At 43.2% G+C, this 20,642-nt stretch overlaps 11 non-coding genes and 1 pseudogene across 11 annotated transcripts; all 12 read right to left on the minus strand.

The window, feature by feature from the left end:
- Positions 1 to 285: 285 nt before the first annotated feature.
- Positions 286 to 476, minus strand: LOC141193036 (U2 spliceosomal RNA). Its single transcript, XR_012266335.1, has one exon. It is a non-coding gene; the product is annotated as a U2 spliceosomal RNA (small nuclear RNA).
- Positions 477 to 1,591: 1,115 nt separating this feature from the next.
- On the minus strand, positions 1,592 to 1,782 carry LOC141193047 (U2 spliceosomal RNA). The gene has a single exon (XR_012266346.1). It is a non-coding gene; the product is annotated as a U2 spliceosomal RNA (small nuclear RNA).
- Positions 1,783 to 2,897: 1,115 nt separating this feature from the next.
- Positions 2,898 to 3,073, minus strand: LOC141192584 (U2 spliceosomal RNA; annotated as a pseudogene).
- Positions 3,074 to 9,187: 6,114 nt separating this feature from the next.
- On the minus strand, positions 9,188 to 9,378 carry LOC141193058 (U2 spliceosomal RNA). Its single transcript, XR_012266357.1, has one exon. It is a non-coding gene; the product is annotated as a U2 spliceosomal RNA (small nuclear RNA).
- A 1,115-nt stretch (positions 9,379 to 10,493) lies between these two features.
- Positions 10,494 to 10,684, minus strand: LOC141193086 (U2 spliceosomal RNA). Its single transcript, XR_012266383.1, has one exon. It is a non-coding gene; the product is annotated as a U2 spliceosomal RNA (small nuclear RNA).
- A 1,115-nt stretch (positions 10,685 to 11,799) lies between these two features.
- LOC141193081 (U2 spliceosomal RNA) lies at positions 11,800 to 11,990 on the minus strand. Its single transcript, XR_012266378.1, has one exon. It is a non-coding gene; the product is annotated as a U2 spliceosomal RNA (small nuclear RNA).
- A 1,115-nt stretch (positions 11,991 to 13,105) lies between these two features.
- LOC141193070 (U2 spliceosomal RNA) lies at positions 13,106 to 13,296 on the minus strand. The gene has a single exon (XR_012266368.1). It is a non-coding gene; the product is annotated as a U2 spliceosomal RNA (small nuclear RNA).
- A 1,115-nt stretch (positions 13,297 to 14,411) lies between these two features.
- On the minus strand, positions 14,412 to 14,602 carry LOC141193082 (U2 spliceosomal RNA). Its single transcript, XR_012266379.1, has one exon. It is a non-coding gene; the product is annotated as a U2 spliceosomal RNA (small nuclear RNA).
- A 1,115-nt stretch (positions 14,603 to 15,717) lies between these two features.
- LOC141193093 (U2 spliceosomal RNA) lies at positions 15,718 to 15,908 on the minus strand. The gene has a single exon (XR_012266391.1). It is a non-coding gene; the product is annotated as a U2 spliceosomal RNA (small nuclear RNA).
- Positions 15,909 to 17,020: 1,112 nt separating this feature from the next.
- LOC141193105 (U2 spliceosomal RNA) lies at positions 17,021 to 17,211 on the minus strand. The gene has a single exon (XR_012266403.1). It is a non-coding gene; the product is annotated as a U2 spliceosomal RNA (small nuclear RNA).
- Positions 17,212 to 18,326: 1,115 nt separating this feature from the next.
- LOC141192571 (U2 spliceosomal RNA) lies at positions 18,327 to 18,517 on the minus strand. Its single transcript, XR_012265939.1, has one exon. It is a non-coding gene; the product is annotated as a U2 spliceosomal RNA (small nuclear RNA).
- Positions 18,518 to 19,629: 1,112 nt separating this feature from the next.
- On the minus strand, positions 19,630 to 19,812 carry LOC141192554 (U2 spliceosomal RNA). The gene has a single exon (XR_012265926.1). It is a non-coding gene; the product is annotated as a U2 spliceosomal RNA (small nuclear RNA).
- Positions 19,813 to 20,642: the final 830 nt, after the last annotated feature.

The raw sequence follows: 20,642 nt of genomic DNA on the forward strand, positions 1-20,642 counted from the left end.
GAAAGCTCCAAAATGCTTGCCTAATATGTCTGTTTATCCAAAAGGAAGTAAAAAGGGAGAGCTAGAAAGATAGCATTGCATCACATTACATGGCAATGCAATGCACAGTTGCTGAAGTTGAACCAAAATGAGCTTGTAATCTGGCTTCTGCAACTTTGAACATGAAAAATCCAATGAGGAGAAGAAAAGCAAAGCCAAAGAGTCCATCCCAAAATCCGACAAACAAGCAAAATGAACAAAAAACATTGAATTCAATTCTTTCTGATTTTAGAAACTGCATTAAAGAAGGGGTGCACCGGTCCTGGAGATACTGCAATACCAGGTCAATGCGTGGAGTGGACAGAGCAAGCTCTTTTTCCATCTCCCTGTTCTAAAAATCCATTTAATATATGGTCCCCAGATAGGGGACGTATCAGATATTAAACTGATAAGAACAGATACTACACTTGATCTTAGCCAAAAGGCCGAGAAGCGATAACCAGAATTGGTTTCAAACTACGGAGCCACCCAAGGATCCTGAAAAGTCCATTTGTGGAGATGAGCTCCTGGACTCCCGTTAAGAAGACATGTTGTCAACCTCTAGATCCCTTACATGCCTGCACTTTTCGGCTTGCTGCTGCTGCAATCCACGCGTTTTAGATCTGCATAACTCCACCTCTTTAAACACAGCACCTTCACCCCCTGCTGTTCCCACCCGCCTCAACACCGTTGGAAGGGAGGAGAACCAATTAAGGCGGGGGGTGGGGTGGAACGAGCAGCTGTCTACCCTTAGCAGGAGGGCTCCTGATTACATACCTCTCCTGCTGCTGCTGCTGCTGGCTGTCCAGCAGCAGACTGAAGGTGGCTGCTGCTGTGCACAGGTATATAAAGGCTCAGAGCCTATTATGACACGCGCAGCCAGCGTTCCATTGCCACATTCCATCTACTGCAGGCAGGATACCTGGCTGGCTGAATGTCGCTGAGAAGCTCACAGAGACTGCCATAAGCAACAGTTTAACAGAATGCCACAGACTAATCAACCAAACTTTTTGGGTTGGGTTCTCTTTTATAGTCTGCAGGCATTAAATGAAAGAAGTCAGTGTTCCAGCAGAAGGAGACAACGTTTCAGAAAAGGCATTGTAGCAAACCAAAAAAGAAATTTTAAGCGCAGCAGAGTAACCAGCGCACATACCTGTTAGCTCAGGTGAGTTTAAAAGGCTGCTGTTGATAACAAGGGCATTTGCTAAATAGATGGTGTGTGTGCAACAATATACTGAAAGGTCAATTATATTGTGCAGCTTATCTCACCACCTGTAGTTATTTAGGTGAAAGCTCCAAAATGCTTGCCTAATATGTCTGTTTATCCAAAAGGAAGTAAAAAGGGAGAGCTAGAAAGATAGCATTGCATCACATTACATGGCAATGCAATGCACAGTTGCTGAAGTTGAACCAAAATGAGCTTGTAATCTGGCTTCTGCAACTTTGAACATGAAAAATCCAATGAGGAGAAGAAAAGCAAAGCCAAAGAGTCCATCCCAAAATCCGACAAACAAGCAAAATGAACAAAAAACATTGAATTCAATTCTTTCTGATTTTAGAAACTGCATTAAAGAAGGGGTGCACCGGTCCTGGAGATACTGCAATACCAGGTCAATGCGTGGAGTGGACAGAGCAAGCTCTTTTTCCATCTCCCTGTTCTAAAAATCCATTTAATATATGGTCCCCAGATAGGGGACGTATCAGATATTAAACTGATAAGAACAGATACTACACTTGATCTTAGCCAAAAGGCCGAGAAGCGATAACCAGAATTGGTTTCAAACTACGGAGCCACCCAAGGATCCTGAAAAGTCCATTTGTGGAGATGAGCTCCTGGACTCCCGTTAAGAAGACATGTTGTCAACCTCTAGATCCCTTACATGCCTGCACTTTTCGGCTTGCTGCTGCTGCAATCCACGCATTTTAGATCTGCATAACTCCACCTCTTTAAACACAGCACCTTCACCCCCTGCTGTTCCCACCCGCCTCAACACCGTTGGAAGGGAGGAGAACCAATTAAGGCGGGGGGTGGGGTGGAACGAGCAGCTGTCTACCCTTAGCAGGAGGGCTCCTGATTACATACCTCTCCTGCTGCTGCTGCTGCTGGCTGTCCAGCAGCAGACTGAAGGTGGCTGCTGCTGTGCACAGGTATATAAAGGCTCAGAGCCTATTATGACACGCGCAGCCAGCGTTCCATTGCCACATTCCATCTACTGCAGGCAGGATACCTGGCTGGCTGAATGTCGCTGAGAAGCTCACAGAGACCGCCATAAGCAACAGTTTAACAGAATGCCACAGACTAATCAACCAAACTTTTTGGGTTGGGTTCTCTTTTATAGTCTGCAGGCATTAAATGAAAGAAGTCAGTGTTCCAGCAGAAGGAGACAACGTTTCAGAAAAGGCATTGTAGCAAACCAAAAAAGAAATTTTAAGCGCAGCAGAGTAACCAGCGCACATACCTGTTAGCTCAGGTGAGTTTAAAAGGCTGCTGTTGATAACAAGGGCATTTGCTAAATAGATGGTGTGTGTGCAACAATATACTGAAAGGTCAATTATATTGTGCAGCTTATCTCACCACCTGTAGTTATTTAGGTGAAAGCTCCAAAATGCTTGCCTAATATGTCTGTTTATCCAAAAGGAAGTAAAAAGGGAGAGCTAGAAAGATAGCATTGCATCACATTACATGGCAATGCAATGCACAGTTGCTGAAGTTGAACCAAAATGAGCTTGTAATCTGGCTTCTGCAACTTTGAACATGAAAAATCCAATGAGGAGAAGAAAAGCAAAGCCAAAGAGTCCATCCCAAAATCCGACAAACAAGCAAAATGAACAAAAAACATTGAATTCAATTCTTTCTGATTTTAGAAACTGCATTAAAGAAGGGGTGCACCGGTCCTGGAGATACTGCAATACCAGGTCAATGCGTGGAGTGGACAGAGCAAGCTCTTTTTCCATCTCCCTGTTCTAAAAATCCATTTAATATATGGTCCCCAGATAGGGGACGTATCAGATATTAAACTGATAAGAACAGATTTTTTTTTTTTTTTTTCCATATTCCAGTTTATTTTCATTTTAACTTTAGAATTTCCATTTTTTACAGGGGGGTACATATGGTGCAACAAGAACATCACAAGGTAAGTACATTCCAATCTTTTTGCTTCCAAATTTCATTAGCTTTTTTATCACCAAACAACACCTTATCTCTCCAGAAATATAAAAACATATAACTTAGGCATAACTTAATACATTCTTGTACCGATACTTCCTTATGTTTAAAAATCAAAATATTCCGAGTTTTCCAAAGCGCCATTTTCACACAAGATAAAATTATCCATACAACCTTGAACACTTCATCCTTGACACCCAACCCGTAAAAAATCCTATTAAAATCTAGAAAATTAACACCACTTAGAGCTTTAACTAAATTACTAATCTTTCTCCATACTAATTGCGCATAACAACAGTTCCAAAAAATGTGCATAGCTGTTTCGCCAGCAGCACATTTACGTCTTGGGCATTTTTCAAACCGTACCAATCCTCTTCTATATTGGAAATCTCGAGTTGGCAGACAGTCTTTAATACTACACCATATTAAGTCCTTGTGTTCATTAGTCAAACACTTAAAATTTGCATTAATCCAAATTTTATCTACAACATTATCGGAAAATCGCTCTACCGGACTAGCTATCACCCTGCTTTCTAAGACTTTTAAAATGTTCTTATGATTTCCAAGTATTTTAAGATCCATATTCATTAATTTAAAATCCCTCAGAATTCTTTCTAAAATAATATAATTCCCAGATGGCATAAACTTATATGGCCGATCCAAATGCATTTGTAACCATTTGTATTTCCTAATAAAAAAACCCAAATTGTATGTTAAAAAGGTTTTCAGCCTAGAAACTGGTCCTAATAAAGTGCATATGCAATTAGCTAAATACTTGGCATAAATGAAGGTTCTGATGTCTGGGAAGCCTTTCCCTCCTTTCCCTTTAATTTTGTACAACTCTTCCCTTTTTACCCTTTCCATTTTTGACTTCCATAGGAAATTAAAACATAACTTAATTATCTTTTTCATTACATTAATAGGAGGTATAAAAACAGTTGAAATGTATAAAATTATCGGAAGTAAGACCTGCTTTATTATCAAGATTTTGCCTTCCATTGTTAAACTTCTCAAGTTCCAAAAATCAATCTTTTTCCTTACCCTTTCAAGCAGGGACTCCCAATTCCTCACATTCCCACATGTCTCTGTAAAAAATACCCCTAAAACTTTAATTTCCATTACTCTCATCAGCTTGCAATCCGAATTTAAAAGAAATTTACCCATAGTTAAAACACCTGATTTTTCTAAATTTATTTTAAAACCAGATGCTCCACCAAACCACACAACTGTCCTTAAAACTCTATGAAGACTCTTAATGTCCCGCACTAAAACTGACACATCATCCATATAAGCTAAAACCTTCACTTGGTCATTCCTACTGCCAGGAATAAAAAAGCCATTAATAACTTTATCTTTCCTAAAAGCAGTTAAAAGGGGTTCTATTGCACAAATGAAAAGTATAGGCGACAGGGGGCACCCCTGCTTAACCCCACAATTAATATTAATATTTTCCGATAAAAAACCATTAATAGAAATCTTACTAAAACATAACTTATACAGACATTTAATACGTTCAATAAAAACACCAGGACATCCTATTTTTTTTAAAACGGCAAATAAAAACTCATGAGCAACCCTATCATATGCCTCCTCAAAATCAAGGGAAACAAGGGCCAAGTCCTGCTTCCTATCAGCCACATCCCATATTATATCTCTCAGTAAGATTAGCGTGTCGGTAATCTTACGATTCGGGACTGCACAAGACTGATCCACCTCAATAACCGACCCTATCACACTCTTTAATCTATTGGCCAATAGTTTTGCATATACTTTATAGTCTGTATTTAGCAGCGTAATAGGCCTCCAATTTTTAATCAGTTCTTTTCCTCCTTTTTTATATAATAAAACAATAAGGCCTTCTGCCCATGACTTGGGAATATTAAAAGAGGACTCCACTTCTGAAAACAACTCATAAAAATCTTCCCCTATAATATCCCACACAACCCTGTAAAACTCCACAGGGAGGCCATCCACACCTGGTGTCTTCTGATTTTGTAAAGTGCAAATAGTATTAAATATCTCCTCCTTAGTAAACTCCCTAGATAAAAGTAATTTTTCTTCCTCACTAAGAGCTTTATCCAGAACCTCTAAAAAATGGTTTTTCAATGATTCATCAATCTTTTTTCGAGAAAACAGATCATCATAAAACATTTTGGCCTGCAATGCTTTCCCTTCTGGGCTCACCTCACCCTCTAAGACCTCAATAAAATCCTTTTTTCCACATATTTTTTTAAAGAAAAACTTAGTGCATTTCTCATCCTCATCCAGGACCTTTACCCTAGAGTTGAAGATGATTTCTTTTCCCTTCTCTTTTAGTGCATTCTGAATTTTCTCCTTTACCTCACTAATACTGCTGTCCATATTAACTCCATTGTTTTGAAAATAATAATAACACTGCAAATTAGCATTTAACGCATCATAAAACTGCCTTTTCTCATACGCTTTCCTCTTTCCCAATTTAACAAAGAAGGTTCTGATCTTACCCTTCATAAAATCCCACCAGTCTAAAATACACTTAAAACCCTTTTTGTTAAGTTTTAATTCATTATAAAAAACCTTAAAGTCTTCTTTAAAATTTTCCCCCTGTAATAAAGAAACATTCAGTTTCCAATGCGAAGGTTTTTTCTTACCGCAAGGGTCTATTGCTAAAGTGCATCCCAATAACTTATGATCCGAAAAAGGATTAATACTTGTCTTAAAAGAGGAACATTTAAAAGAATCAGACATAAAAAAGTGATCAATCCTAGACGTAAAACCTCTGTTTGACCACGTAACTTCAAATTCTTTTTTACTACCATCCATAGCCCATGCATCCTTTAAACTGAAGGCAGAAATTATGTTCTTAAGGCAGGTTACCGACCCATCCCGTACATTATTTAACTGGCAGTTAAAATCCCCACCAATTAAAATCGGATCCGCACCTGATAAAAAAAGCTGTAAAATCTCGAATAAATGTAATCTTTGATTTTTCTCAGTATGAGCATAAATATTAAAACAACGCACCCTTTTACCCTCCCTCATTACTTCTACACATAGAATACGACCAGGGTAAATTTCCTCATACTTCACCACCTCCCACTCACTAGAGCACAAAAAACCCACCCCATCACTTTTCAATTCATTCCCACCAGAAAAAAACATGTTACCCTTCCATATTCCACGTAAATATTCATAGCTCATTTTCCTTTCTAAATTACATTCTTGTAAAAAAATAAAATCGCATTTCTCATTATTCAAAAAATCATATAATGCAGTGCGTTTGTATAAATTGTTCAACCCCTGAACATTCAGGGATACAACAGTAATCATCTTCTAGTAATAGGCCCAGGGCTAATCCCTCCGCCCTCATCTACCAAAGGTGATTTCACATCCACAATTAAGGATTCTTGATCAGAAGAACTTGAGGGAGATACATCCCCAAACAAAGAAGACGCGTCACCACGAGATTTTTTCCCACCCAAGTCCTCCATGATCTCCTGTTGCTCTTCTTCCCATGTACTCCTTTTCAAAGATTTTGAACTTAAGTCCATATTTTCCTGGGCACAAGGAATCCCTGACGACATCTCTGATAATACCGCCAGAGCAGCAACTGTATCCACAATACCTTGTTGCCCCTCCTTTTCCTCTTCCAATGTTCCTTCCTCTCTTCCATCTTCTTTCCTCTCTCCTTCTTTCTTTTTATCTTCTTTCTTCTTGTCTTCCTTCTTCTTGTCTTCCTTCTTCTTTTCTTCCTTCTTCTTTACTTCCTTCTTCTTTTCTTCCTTCTTCCTTTCTTCTTTCTTCTTTTCTTCAGCTTTCTTCCTCTCTTCTCTTTTTTCTCTATTACTTAGAGGTGCCAGAACCTCTACTTCCTGCGCCACATTAGAAGAACTTTCTGATCCTCCATCCTCCATCTGCCCACCATCCCCTTGTTTATCTTCAGCATCAGCCTCAGATGTTTGCCTGGCTTGCATTGGGCACTCTCTCGCCTGATGAACCGGGCCAGAACATACTTCACAAGGGGCGCAATTTTCATCCATATGGCCATATTTCCGACATCGTTTACAATATGGTGGCATATTAGAAAAAAACAAAAAGCCTCTATCTCTATTTATGAACACGACTGGTGGGGGTCTTAAGACACCCCCCTCCACTGACGGGTCCTTTTTAAAAACGACCTGATACAGTCTCTTGCCGTTCCAGGCCCCAAAACCAGTCGTACAACGTTTTTTCATAATTAATACGGAGCAAAACCTTCTTAAGTATGAAGTCACTTGCTCATCAGATATGAAAGGGTTATACATATGTATTGTTAGCATCCTTTGATCAAATTGAAAGCGAGGCGTGGCTGAAATTCCTTCCAATACCTCACTATGCTCACAGGCTGCAGCATATCTAAAACTGGAAAAAACCCTCTCACATACACCAGCACCTCTCAAAGTCACATCGTGTACTCCTCTGTTAGAAAATGACTGAACACAAAAGTACTCATCCTTGCTGATATGCAAGATAGGAGTAAAGACTTTCCTGTACAAAAAGTCCAAGTTTTTAACTTGCCTAAATTCCACACTCACCACAAACCGGATGGTGTCCTTCATGTAGGCATCGTCCTGATCCAAATTCATCTCCATTTCCACACAGAGAAAATTCAAAAGAAAGCCCGATGACGTCCAAAAATAACAGCACCAGACTCGATCCCTTCTGTTCAGCAGCGTCCAGAACTCCAGTCCTGAAGAAATCCTCCTCCACGATCCAGAATTCCTTCCACGCCGAAAGGTACGAGAAACACCTTCCTTCCTTCCCAATAGCAGCAGTTCCAATCGGAAAAGGCCGAGAAAGAATTCCAGTGATCACGAACCTGCCTCCTGACACCAATCACAAGGATCGTGCCAAAAGGCCGAGAAGCGATAACCAGAATTGGTTTCAAACTACGGAGCCACCCAAGGATCCTGAAAAGTCCATTTGTGGAGATGAGCTCCTGGACTCCCGTTAAGAAGACATGTTGTCAACCTCTAGATCCCTTACATGCCTGCACTTTTCGGCTTGCTGCTGCTGCAATCCACGCGTTTTAGATCTGCATAACTCCACCTCTTTAAACACAGCACCTTCACCCCCTGCTGTTCCCACCCGCCTCAACACCGTTGGAAGGGAGGAGAACCAATTAAGGCGGGGGGTGGGGTGGAACGAGCAGCTGTCTACCCTTAGCAGGAGGGCTCCTGATTACATACCTCTCCTGCTGCTGCTGCTGCTGGCTGTCCAGCAGCAGACTGAAGGTGGCTGCTGCTGTGCACAGGTATATAAAGGCTCAGAGCCTATTATGACACGCGCAGCCAGCGTTCCATTGCCACATTCCATCTACTGCAGGCAGGATACCTGGCTGGCTGAATGTCGCTGAGAAGCTCACAGAGACCGCCATAAGCAACAGTTTAACAGAATGCCACAGACTAATCAACCAAACTTTTTGGGTTGGGTTCTCTTTTATAGTCTGCAGGCATTAAATGAAAGAAGTCAGTGTTCCAGCAGAAGGAGACAACGTTTCAGAAAAGGCATTGTAGCAAACCAAAAAAGAAATTTTAAGCGCAGCAGAGTAACCAGCGCACATACCTGTTAGCTCAGGTGAGTTTAAAAGGCTGCTGTTGATAACAAGGGCATTTGCTAAATAGATGGTGTGTGTGCAACAATATACTGAAAGGTCAATTATATTGTGCAGCTTATCTCACCACCTGTAGTTATTTAGGTGAAAGCTCCAAAATGCTTGCCTAATATGTCTGTTTATCCAAAAGGAAGTAAAAAGGGAGAGCTAGAAAGATAGCATTGCATCACATTACATGGCAATGCAATGCACAGTTGCTGAAGTTGAACCAAAATGAGCTTGTAATCTGGCTTCTGCAACTTTGAACATGAAAAATCCAATGAGGAGAAGAAAAGCAAAGCCAAAGAGTCCATCCCAAAATCCGACAAACAAGCAAAATGAACAAAAAACATTGAATTCAATTCTTTCTGATTTTAGAAACTGCATTAAAGAAGGGGTGCACCGGTCCTGGAGATACTGCAATACCAGGTCAATGCGTGGAGTGGACAGAGCAAGCTCTTTTTCCATCTCCCTGTTCTAAAAATCCATTTAATATATGGTCCCCAGATAGGGGACGTATCAGATATTAAACTGATAAGAACAGATACTACACTTGATCTTAGCCAAAAGGCCGAGAAGCGATAACCAGAATTGGTTTCAAACTACGGAGCCACCCAAGGATCCTGAAAAGTCCATTTGTGGAGATGAGCTCCTGGACTCCCGTTAAGAAGACATGTTGTCAACCTCTAGATCCCTTACATGCCTGCACTTTTCGGCTTGCTGCTGCTGCAATCCACGCGTTTTAGATCTGCATAACTCCACCTCTTTAAACACAGCACCTTCACCCCCTGCTGTTCCCACCCGCCTCAACACCGTTGGAAGGGAGGAGAACCAATTAAGGCGGGGGGTGGGGTGGAACGAGCAGCTGTCTACCCTTAGCAGGAGGGCTCCTGATTACATACCTCTCCTGCTGCTGCTGCTGCTGGCTGTCCAGCAGCAGACTGAAGGTGGCTGCTGCTGTGCACAGGTATATAAAGGCTCAGAGCCTATTATGACACGCGCAGCCAGCGTTCCATTGCCACATTCCATCTACTGCAGGCAGGATACCTGGCTGGCTGAATGTCGCTGAGAAGCTCACAGAGACCGCCATAAGCAACAGTTTAACAGAATGCCACAGACTAATCAACCAAACTTTTTGGGTTGGGTTCTCTTTTATAGTCTGCAGGCATTAAATGAAAGAAGTCAGTGTTCCAGCAGAAGGAGACAACGTTTCAGAAAAGGCATTGTAGCAAACCAAAAAAGAAATTTTAAGCTCAGCAGAGTAACCAGCGCACATACCTGTTAGCTCAGGTGAGTTTAAAAGGCTGCTGTTGATAACAAGGGCATTTGCTAAATAGATGGTGTGTGTGCAACAATATACTGAAAGGTCAATTATATTGTGCAGCTTATCTCACCACCTGTAGTTATTTAGGTGAAAGCTCCAAAATGCTTGCCTAATATGTCTGTTTATCCAAAAGGAAGTAAAAAGGGAGAGCTAGAAAGATAGCATTGCATCACATTACATGGCAATGCAATGCACAGTTGCTGAAGTTGAACCAAAATGAGCTTGTAATCTGGCTTCTGCAACTTTGAACATGAAAAATCCAATGAGGAGAAGAAAAGCAAAGCCAAAGAGTCCATCCCAAAATCCGACAAACAAGCAAAATGAACAAAAAACATTGAATTCAATTCTTTCTGATTTTAGAAACTGCATTAAAGAAGGGGTGCACCGGTCCTGGAGATACTGCAATACCAGGTCAATGCATGGAGTGGACAGAGCAAGCTCTTTTTCCATTTCCCTGTTCTAAAAATCCATTTAATATATGGTCCCCAGATAGGGGACGTATCAGATATTAAACTGATAAGAACAGATACTACACTTGATCTTAGCCAAAAGGCCGAGAAGCGATAACCAGAATTGGTTTCAAACTACGGAGCCACCCAAGGATCCTGAAAAGTCCATTTGTGGAGATGAGCTCCTGGACTCCCGTTAAGAAGACATGTTGTCAACCTCTAGATCCCTTACATGCCTGCACTTTTCGGCTTGCTGCTGCTGCAATCCACGCGTTTTAGATCTGCATAACTCCACCTCTTTAAACACAGCACCTTCACCCCCTGCTGTTCCCACCCGCCTCAACACCGTTGGAAGGGAGGAGAACCAATTAAGGCGGGGGGTGGGGTGGAACGAGCAGCTGTCTACCCTTAGCAGGAGGGCTCCTGATTACATACCTCTCCTGCTGCTGCTGCTGCTGGCTGTCCAGCAGCAGACTGAAGGTGGCTGCTGCTGTGCACAGGTATATAAAGGCTCAGAGCCTATTATGACACGCGCAGCCAGCGTTCCATTGCCACATTCCATCTACTGCAGGCAGGATACCTGGCTGGCTGAATGTCGCTGAGAAGCTCACAGAGACCGCCATAAGCAACAGTTTAACAGAATGCCACAGACTAATCAACCAAACTTTTTGGGTTGGGTTCTCTTTTATAGTCTGCAGGCATTAAATGAAAGAAGTCAGTGTTCCAGCAGAAGGAGACAACGTTTCAGAAAAGGCATTGTAGCAAACCAAAAAAGAAATTTTAAGCGCAGCAGAGTAACCAGCGCACATACCTGTTAGCTCAGGTGAGTTTAAAAGGCTGCTGTTGATAACAAGGGCATTTGCTAAATAGATGGTGTGTGTGCAACAATATACTGAAAGGTCAATTATATTGTGCAGCTTATCTCACCACCTGTAGTTATTTAGGTGAAAGCTCCAAAATGCTTGCCTAATATGTCTGTTTATCCAAAAGGAAGTAAAAAGGGAGAGCTAGAAAGATAGCATTGCATCACATTACATGGCAATGCAATGCACAGTTGCTGAAGTTGAACCAAAATGAGCTTGTAATCTGGCTTCTGCAACTTTGAACATGAAAAATCCAATGAGGAGAAGAAAAGCAAAGCCAAAGAGTCCATCCCAAAATCCGACAAACAAGCAAAATGAACAAAAAACATTGAATTCAATTCTTTCTGATTTTAGAAACTGCATTAAAGAAGGGGTGCACCGGTCCTGGAGATACTGCAATACCAGGTCAATGCGTGGAGTGGACAGAGCAAGCTCTTTTTCCATTTCCCTGTTCTAAAAATCCATTTAATATATGGTCCCCAGATAGGGGACGTATCAGATATTAAACTGATAAGAACAGATACTACACTTGATCTTAGCCAAAAGGCCGAGAAGCGATAACCAGAATTGGTTTCAAACTACGGAGCCACCCAAGGATCCTGAAAAGTCCATTTGTGGAGATGAGCTCCTGGACTCCCGTTAAGAAGACATGTTGTCAACCTCTAGATCCCTTACATGCCTGCACTTTTCGGCTTGCTGCTGCTGCAATCCACGCGTTTTAGATCTGCATAACTCCACCTCTTTAAACACAGCACCTTCACCCCCTGCTGTTCCCACCCGCCTCAACACCGTTGGAAGGGAGGAGAACCAATTAAGGCGGGGGGTGGGGTGGAACGAGCAGCTGTCTACCCTTAGCAGGAGGGCTCCTGATTACATACCTCTCCTGCTGCTGCTGCTGCTGGCTGTCCAGCAGCAGACTGAAGGTGGCTGCTGCTGTGCACAGGTATATAAAGGCTCAGAGCCTATTATGACACGCGCAGCCAGCGTTCCATTGCCACATTCCATCTACTGCAGGCAGGATACCTGGCTGGCTGAATGTCGCTGAGAAGCTCACAGAGACCGCCATAAGCAACAGTTTAACAGAATGCCACAGACTAATCAACCAAACTTTTTGGGTTGGGTTCTCTTTTATAGTCTGCAGGCATTAAATGAAAGAAGTCAGTGTTCCAGCAGAAGGAGACAACGTTTCAGAAAAGGCATTGTAGCAAACCAAAAAAGAAATTTTAAGCGCAGCAGAGTAACCAGCGCACATACCTGTTAGCTCAGGTGAGTTTAAAAGGCTGCTGTTGATAACAAGGGCATTTGCTAAATAGATGGTGTGTGTGCAACAATATACTGAAAGGTCAATTATATTGTGCAGCTTATCTCACCACCTGTAGTTATTTAGGTGAAAGCTCCAAAATGCTTGCCTAATATGTCTGTTTATCCAAAAGGAAGTAAAAAGGGAGAGCTTGAAAGATAGCATTGCATCACATTACATGGCAATGCAATGCACAGTTGCTGAAGTTGAACCAAAATGAGCTTGTAATCTGGCTTCTGCAACTTTGAACATGAAAAATCCAATGAGGAGAAGAAAAGCAAAGCCAAAGAGTCCATCCCAAAATCCGACAAACAAGCAAAATGAACAAAAAACATTGAATTCAATTCTTTCTGATTTTAGAAACTGCATTAAAGAAGGGGTGCACCGGTCCTGGAGATACTGCAATACCAGGTCAATGCGTGGAGTGGACAGAGCAAGCTCTTTTTCCATCTCCCTGTTCTAAAAATCCATTTAATATATGGTCCCCAGATAGGGGACGTATCAGATATTAAACTGATAAGAACAGATACTACACTTGATCTTAGCCAAAAGGCCGAGAAGCGATAACCAGAATTGGTTTCAAACTACGGAGCCACCCAAGGATCCTGAAAAGTCCATTTGTGGAGATGAGCTCCTGGACTCCCGTTAAGAAGACATGTTGTCAACCTCTAGATCCCTTACATGCCTGCACTTTTCGGCTTGCTGCTGCTGCAATCCACGCGTTTTAGATCTGCATAACTCCACCTCTTTAAACACAGCACCTTCACCCCCTGCTGTTCCCACCTGCCTCAACACCGTTGGAAGGGAGGAGAACCAATTAAGGCGGGGGGTGGGGTGGAACGAGCAGCTGTCTACCCTTAGCAGGAGGGCTCCTGATTACATACCTCTCCTGCTGCTGCTGCTGCTGGCTGTCCAGCAGCAGACTGAAGGTGGCTGCTGCTGTGCACAGGTATATAAAGGCTCAGAGCCTATTATGACACGCGCAGCCAGCGTTCCATTGCCACATTCCATCTACTGCAGGCAGGATACCTGGCTGGCTGAATGTCGCTGAGAAGCTCACAGAGACCGCCATAAGCAACAGTTTAACAGAATGCCACAGACTAATCAACCAAACTTTTTGGGTTGGGTTCTCTTTTATAGTCTGCAGGCATTAAATGAAAGAAGTCAGTGTTCCAGCAGAAGGAGACAACGTTTCAGAAAAGGCATTGTAGCAAACCAAAAAAGAAATTTTAAGCGCAGCAGAGTAACCAGCGCACATACCTGTTAGCTCAGGTGAGTTTAAAAGGCTGCTGTTGATAACAAGGGCATTTGCTAAATAGATGGTGTGTGTGCAACAATATACTGAAAGGTCAATTATATTGTGCAGCTTATCTCACCACCTGTAGTTATTTAGGTGAAAGCTCCAAAATGCTTGCCTAATATGTCTGTTTATCCAAAAGGAAGTAAAAAGGGAGAGCTAGAAAGATAGCATTGCATCACATTACATGGCAATGCAATGCACAGTTGCTGAAGTTGAACCAAAATGAGCTTGTAATCTGGCTTCTGCAACTTTGAACATGAAAAATCCAATGAGGAGAAGAAAAGCAAAGCCAAAGAGTCCATCCCAAAATCCGACAAACAAGCAAAATGAACAAAAAACATTGAATTCAATTCTTTCTGATTTTAGAAACTGCATTAAAGAAGGGGTGCACCGGTCCTGGAGATACTGCAATACCAGGTCAATGCGTGGAGTGGACAGAGCAAGCTCTTTTTCCATCTCCCTGTTCTAAAAATCCATTTAATATATGGTCCCCAGATAGGGGACGTATCAGATATTAAACTGATAAGAACAGATACTACACTTGATCTTAGCCAAAAGGCCGAGAAGCGATAACCAGAATTGGTTTCAAACTACGGAGCCACCCAAGGATCCTGAAAAGTCCATTTGTGGAGATGAGCTCCTGGACTCCCGTTAAGAAGACATGTTGTCAACCTCTAGATCCCTTACATGCCTGCACTTTTCGGCTTGCTGCTGCTGCAATCCACGCGTTTTAGATCTGCATAACTCCACCTCTTTAAACACAGCACCTTCACCCCCTGCTGTTCCCACCCGCCTCAACACCGTTGGAAGGGAGGAGAACCAATTAAGGCGGGGGGTGGGGTGGAACGAGCAGCTGTCTACCCTTAGCAGGAGGGCTCCTGATTACATACCTCTCCTGCTGCTGCTGCTGCTGGCTGTCCAGCAGCAGACTGAAGGTGGCTGCTGCTGTGCACAGGTATATAAAGGCTCAGAGCCTATTATGACACGCGCAGCCAGCGTTCCATTGCCACATTCCATCTACTGCAGGCAGGATACCTGGCTGGCTGAATGTCGCTGAGAAGCTCACAGAGACCGCCATAAGCAACAGTTTAACAGAATGCCACAGACTAATCAACCAAACTTTTTGAGTTGGGTTCTCTTTTATAGTCTGCAGGCATTAAATGAAAGAAGTCAGTGTTCCAGCAGAAGGAGACAACGTTTCAGAAAAGGCATTGTAGCAAACCAAAAAAGAAATTTTAAGCGCAGCAGAGTAACCAGCGCACATACCTGTTAGCTCAGGTGAGTTTAAAAGGCTGCTGTTGATAACAAGGGCATTTGCTAAATAGATGGTGTGTGTGCAACAATATACTGAAAGGTCAATTATATTGTGCAGCTTATCTCACCACCTGTAGTTATTTAGGTGAAAGCTCCAAAATGCTTGCCTAATATGTCTGTTTATCCAAAAGGAAGTAAAAAGGGAGAGCTAGAAAGATAGCATTGCATCACATTACATGGCAATGCAATGCACAGTTGCTGAAGTTGAACCAAAATGAGCTTGTAATCTGGCTTCTGCAACTTTGAACATGAAAAATCCAATGAGGAGAAGAAAAGCAAAGCCAAAGAGTCCATCCCAAAATCCGACAAACAAGCAAAATGAACAAAAAACATTGAATTCAATTCTTTCTGATTTTAGAAACTGCATTAAAGAAGGGGTGCACCGGTCCTGGAGATACTGCAATACCAGGTCAATGCGTGGAGTGGACAGAGCAAGCTCTTTTTCCATCTCCCTGTTCTAAAAATCCATTTAATATATGGTCCCCAGATAGGGGACGTATCAGATATTAAACTGATAAGAACAGATACTACACTTGATCTTAGCCAAAAGGCCGAGAAGCGATAACCAGAATTGGTTTCAAACTACGGAGCCACCCAAGGATCCTGAAAAGTCCATTTGTGGAGATGAGCTCCTGGACTCCCGTTAAGAAGACATGTTGTCAACCTCTAGATCCCTTACATGCCTGCACTTTTCGGCTTGCTGCTGCTGCAATCCACGCGTTTTAGATCTGCATAACTCCACCTCTTTAAACACAGCACCTTCACCCCCTGCTGTTCCCACCCGCCTCAACACCGTTGGAAGGGAGGAGAACCAATTAAGGCGGGGGGTGGGGTGGAACGAGCAGCTGTCTACCCTTAGCAGGAGGGCTCCTGATTACATACCTCTCCTGCTGCTGCTGCTGGCTGTCCAGCAGCAGACTGAAGGTGGCTGCTGCTGTGCACAGGTATATAAAGGCTCAGAGCCTATTATGACACGCGCAGCCAGCGTTCCATTGCCACATTCCATCTACTGCAGGCAGGATACCTGGCTGGCTGAATGTCGCTGAGAAGCTCACAGAGACCGCCATAAGCAACAGTTTAACAGAATGCCACAGACTAATCAACCAAACTTTTTGGGTTGGGTTCTCTTTTATAGTCTGCAGGCATTAAATGAAAGAAGTCAGTGTTCCAGCAGAAGGAGACAACGTTTCAGAAAAGGCATTGTTGCAAACCAAAAAAGAAATTTTAAGCGCAGCAGAGTAACCAGCGCACATACCTGTTAGCTCAGGTGAGTTTAAAAGGCTGCTGTTGATAACAAGGGCATTTGCTAAATAGATGGTGTGTGTGCAACAATATACTGAAAGGTCAATTATATTGTGCAGCTTATCTCACCACCTGTAGTTATTTAGGTGAAAGCTCCAAAATGCTTGCCTAATATGTCTGTTTATCCAAAAGGAAGTAAAAAGGGAGAGCTAGAAAGATAGCATTGCATCACATTACATGGCAATGCAATGCACAGTTGCTGAAGTTGAACCAAAATGAGCTTGTAATCTGGCTTCTGCAACTTTGAACATGAAAAATCCAATGAGGAGAAGAAAAGCAAAGCCAAAGAGTCCATCCCAAAATCCGACAAACAAGCAAAATGAACAAAAAACATTGAATTCAATTCTTTCTGATTTTAGAAACTGCATTAAAGAAGGGGTGCACCGGTCCTGGAGATACTGCAATACCAGGTCAATGCGTGGAGTGGACAGAGCAAGCTCTTTTTCCATCTCCCTGTTCTAAAAATCCATTTAATATATGGTCCCCAGATAGGGGACGTATCAGATATTAAACTGATAAGAACAGATACTACACTTGATCTTAGCCAAAAGGCCGAGAAGCGATAACCAGAATTGGTTTCAAACTACGGAGCCACCCAAGGATCCTGAAAAGTCCATTTGTGGAGATGAGCTCCTGGACTCCCGTTAAGAAGACATGTTGTCAACCTCTAGATCCCTTACATGCCTGCACTTTTCGGCTTGCTGCTGCTGCAATCCACGCGTTTTAGATCTGCATAACTCCACCTCTTTAAACACAGCACCTTCACCCCCTGCTGTTCCCACCCGCCTCAACACCGTTGGAAGGGAGGAGAACCAATTAAGGCGGGGGGTGGGGTGGAACGAGCAGCTGTCTACCCTTAGCAGGAGGGCTCCTGATTACATACCTCTCCTGCTGCTGCTGCTGCTGGCTGTCCAGCAGCAGACTGAAGGTGGCTGCTGCTGTGCACAGGTATATAAAGGCTCAGAGCCTATTATGACACGCGCAGCCAGCGTTCCATTGCCACATTCCATCTACTGCAGGCAGGATACCTGGCTGGCTGAATGTCGCTGAGAAGCTCACAGAGACCGCCATAAGCAACAGTTTAACAGAATGCCACAGACTAATCAACCAAACTTTTTGAGTTGGGTTCTCTTTTATAGTCTGCAGGCATTAAATGAAAGAAGTCAGTGTTCCAGCAGAAGGAGACAACGTTTCAGAAAAGGCATTGTAGCAAACCAAAAAAGAAATTTTAAGCGCAGCAGAGTAACCAGCGCACATACCTGTTAGCTCAGGTGAGTTTAAAAGGCTGCTGTTGATAACAAGGGCATTTGCTAAATAGATGGTGTGTGTGCAACAATATACTGAAAGGTCAATTATATTGTGCAGCTTATCTCACCACCTGTAGTTATTTAGGTGAAAGCTCCAAAATGCTTGCCTAATATGTCTGTTTATCCAAAAGGAAGTAAAAAGGGAGAGCTAGAAAGATAGCATTGCATCACATTACATGGCAATGCAATGCACAGTTGCTGAAGTTGAACCAAAATGAGCTTGTAATCTGGCTTCTGCAACTTTGAACATGAAAAATCCAATGAGGAGAAGAAAAGCAAAGCCAAAGAGTCCATCCCAAAATCCGACAAACAAGCAAAATGAACAAAAAACATTGAATTCAATTCTTTCTGATTTTAGAAACTGCATTAAAGAAGGGGTGCACCGGTCCTGGAGATACTGCAATACCAGGTCAATGCGTGGAGTGGACAGAGCAAGCTCTTTTTCCATCTCCCTGTTCTAAAAATCCATTTAATATATGGTCCCCAGATAGGGGACATATCAGATATTAAACTGATAAGAACAGATACTACACTTGATCTTAGCCAAAAGGCCGAGAAGCGATAACCAGAATTGGTTTCAAACTACGGAGCCACCCAAGGATCCTGAAAAGTCCATTTGTGGAGATGAGCTCCTGGACTCCCGTTAAGAAGACATGTTGTCAACCTCTAGATCCCTTACATGCCTGCACTTTTCGGCTTGCTGCTGCTGCAATCCACGCGTTTTAGATCTGCATAACTCCACCTCTTTAAACACAGCACCTTCACCCCCTGCTGTTCCCACCCGCCTCAACACCGTTGGAAGGGAGGAGAACCAATTAAGGCGGGGGGTGGGGTGGAACGAGCAGCTGTCTACCCTTAGCAGGAGGGCTCCTGATTACATACCTCTCCTGCTGCTGCTGCTGGCTGTCCAGCAGCAGACTGAAGGTGGCTGCTGCTGTGCACAGGTATATAAAGGCTCAGAGCCTATTATGACACGCGCAGCCAGCGTTCCATTGCCACATTCCATCTACTGCAGGCAGGATACCTGGCTGGCTGAATGTCGCTGAGAAGCTCACAGAGACCGCCATAAGCAACAGTTTAACAGAATGCCACAGACTAATCAACCAAACTTTTTGGGTTGGGTTCTCTTTTATAGTCTGCAGGCATTAAATGAAAGAAGTCAGTGTTCCAGCAGAAGGAGACAACGTTTCAGAAAAGGCATTGTTGCAAACCAAAAAAGAAATTTTAAGCGCAGCAGAGTAACCAGCGCACATACCTGTTAGCTCAGGTGAGTTTAAAAGGCTGCTGTTGATAACAAGGGCATTTGCTAAATAGATGGTGTGTGTGCAACAATATACTGAAAGGTCAATTATATTGTGCAGCTTATCTCACCACCTGTAGTTATTTAGGTGAAAGCTCCAAAATGCTTGCCTAATATGTCTGTTTATCCAAAAGGAAGTAAAAAGGGAGAGCTAGAAAGATAGCATTGCATCACATTACATGGCAATGCAATGCACAGTTGCTGAAGTTGAACCAAAATGAGCTTGTAATCTGGCTTCTGCAACTTTGAACATGAAAAATCCAATGAGGAGAAGAAAAGCAAAGCCAAAGAGTCCATCCCAAAATCCGACAAACAAGCAAAATGAACAAAAAACATTGAATTCAATTCTTTCTGATTTTAGAAACTGCATTAAAGAAGGGGTGCACCGGTCCTGGAGATACTGCAATACCAGGTCAATGCGTGGAGTGGACAGAGCAAGCTCTTTTTCCATCTCCCTGTTCTAAAAATCCATTTAATATATGGTCCCCAGATAGGGGACGTATCAGATATTAAACTGATAAGAACAGATTTTTTTTTTTTTTTTATCGAAAGCCCGAATTCGTGTACAAAACGCGAGTGCGCTTAAAAAAGTGACAAGTGCCACAAAAAAAGTGCACTAGGATGCTGGTCTTCTTGAAACCCTCTCCAAAAGGAGAAGGGTCCCCCAAACCATTCCCCGTCCCTCCGAGCCAAAAGGCCACAGCGAGGAACAGGGACAAAAAGCCACCTCCAGCCGAAGCCAGAGGCGACCCAATCTTACCCCCAGCACCTGCCCGAGTTCTCACCCGAGCAAGGCACTGGGAGCCAAAGACTGTGCTCCCCTCCCGGAAGAGGGGAGCCAACAACGCTCTCCTCCCAAAAGAGGAGAGCCAGGGGGGTTCAGGGGGGAGCGGAACCTGATGGCCACACACTCCCCCCCTAGACCTGCCAAGAGAGGAACCCGTAAGGGAACCGCATCCCGACAAAATCCTAGTAGGACGTGACACACGTGAATAAGTGGACACACAGTGACAAAGAAATTAAATAAATAGTGAAGGTTTCACAGTATAATACTGCCCGGACCTTCGACCGGGAATTGAAAAATTCCCCATCCTAAGGCCAGAAGGCCCGGAATAAGGGTGTGTGCGAAGAAAGAAAATTTGAAGTGCTTGTGCAAATGTGCCATAAACTCAAGTGGGGTTCCCAATCCCAGTGAGTTAAGGCACCCCAGGGTCACCACTCCTGGGGCACTTCACACTTCGGGCTTTCGATCTTCCCCGGCCCAATGGCGTCGATCCTGGGGGGCCATGCTTTCCACCAGATGACTATATTAGCCACCTGGCGTACTAACAAGCGCCTAAACCCCAGTGTGCATAATGTATCAATCTACTAGGGCGGCCAACATCCAA

This window comes from Phyllobates terribilis, unplaced genomic scaffold (genome assembly GCF_046119375.1).
Source record: "Phyllobates terribilis strain yellow unplaced genomic scaffold, ASM4611937v1 Scaffold_63__1_contigs__length_7903474, whole genome shotgun sequence".
Lineage (NCBI taxonomy): Eukaryota > Metazoa > Chordata > Amphibia > Anura > Dendrobatidae > Phyllobates > Phyllobates terribilis.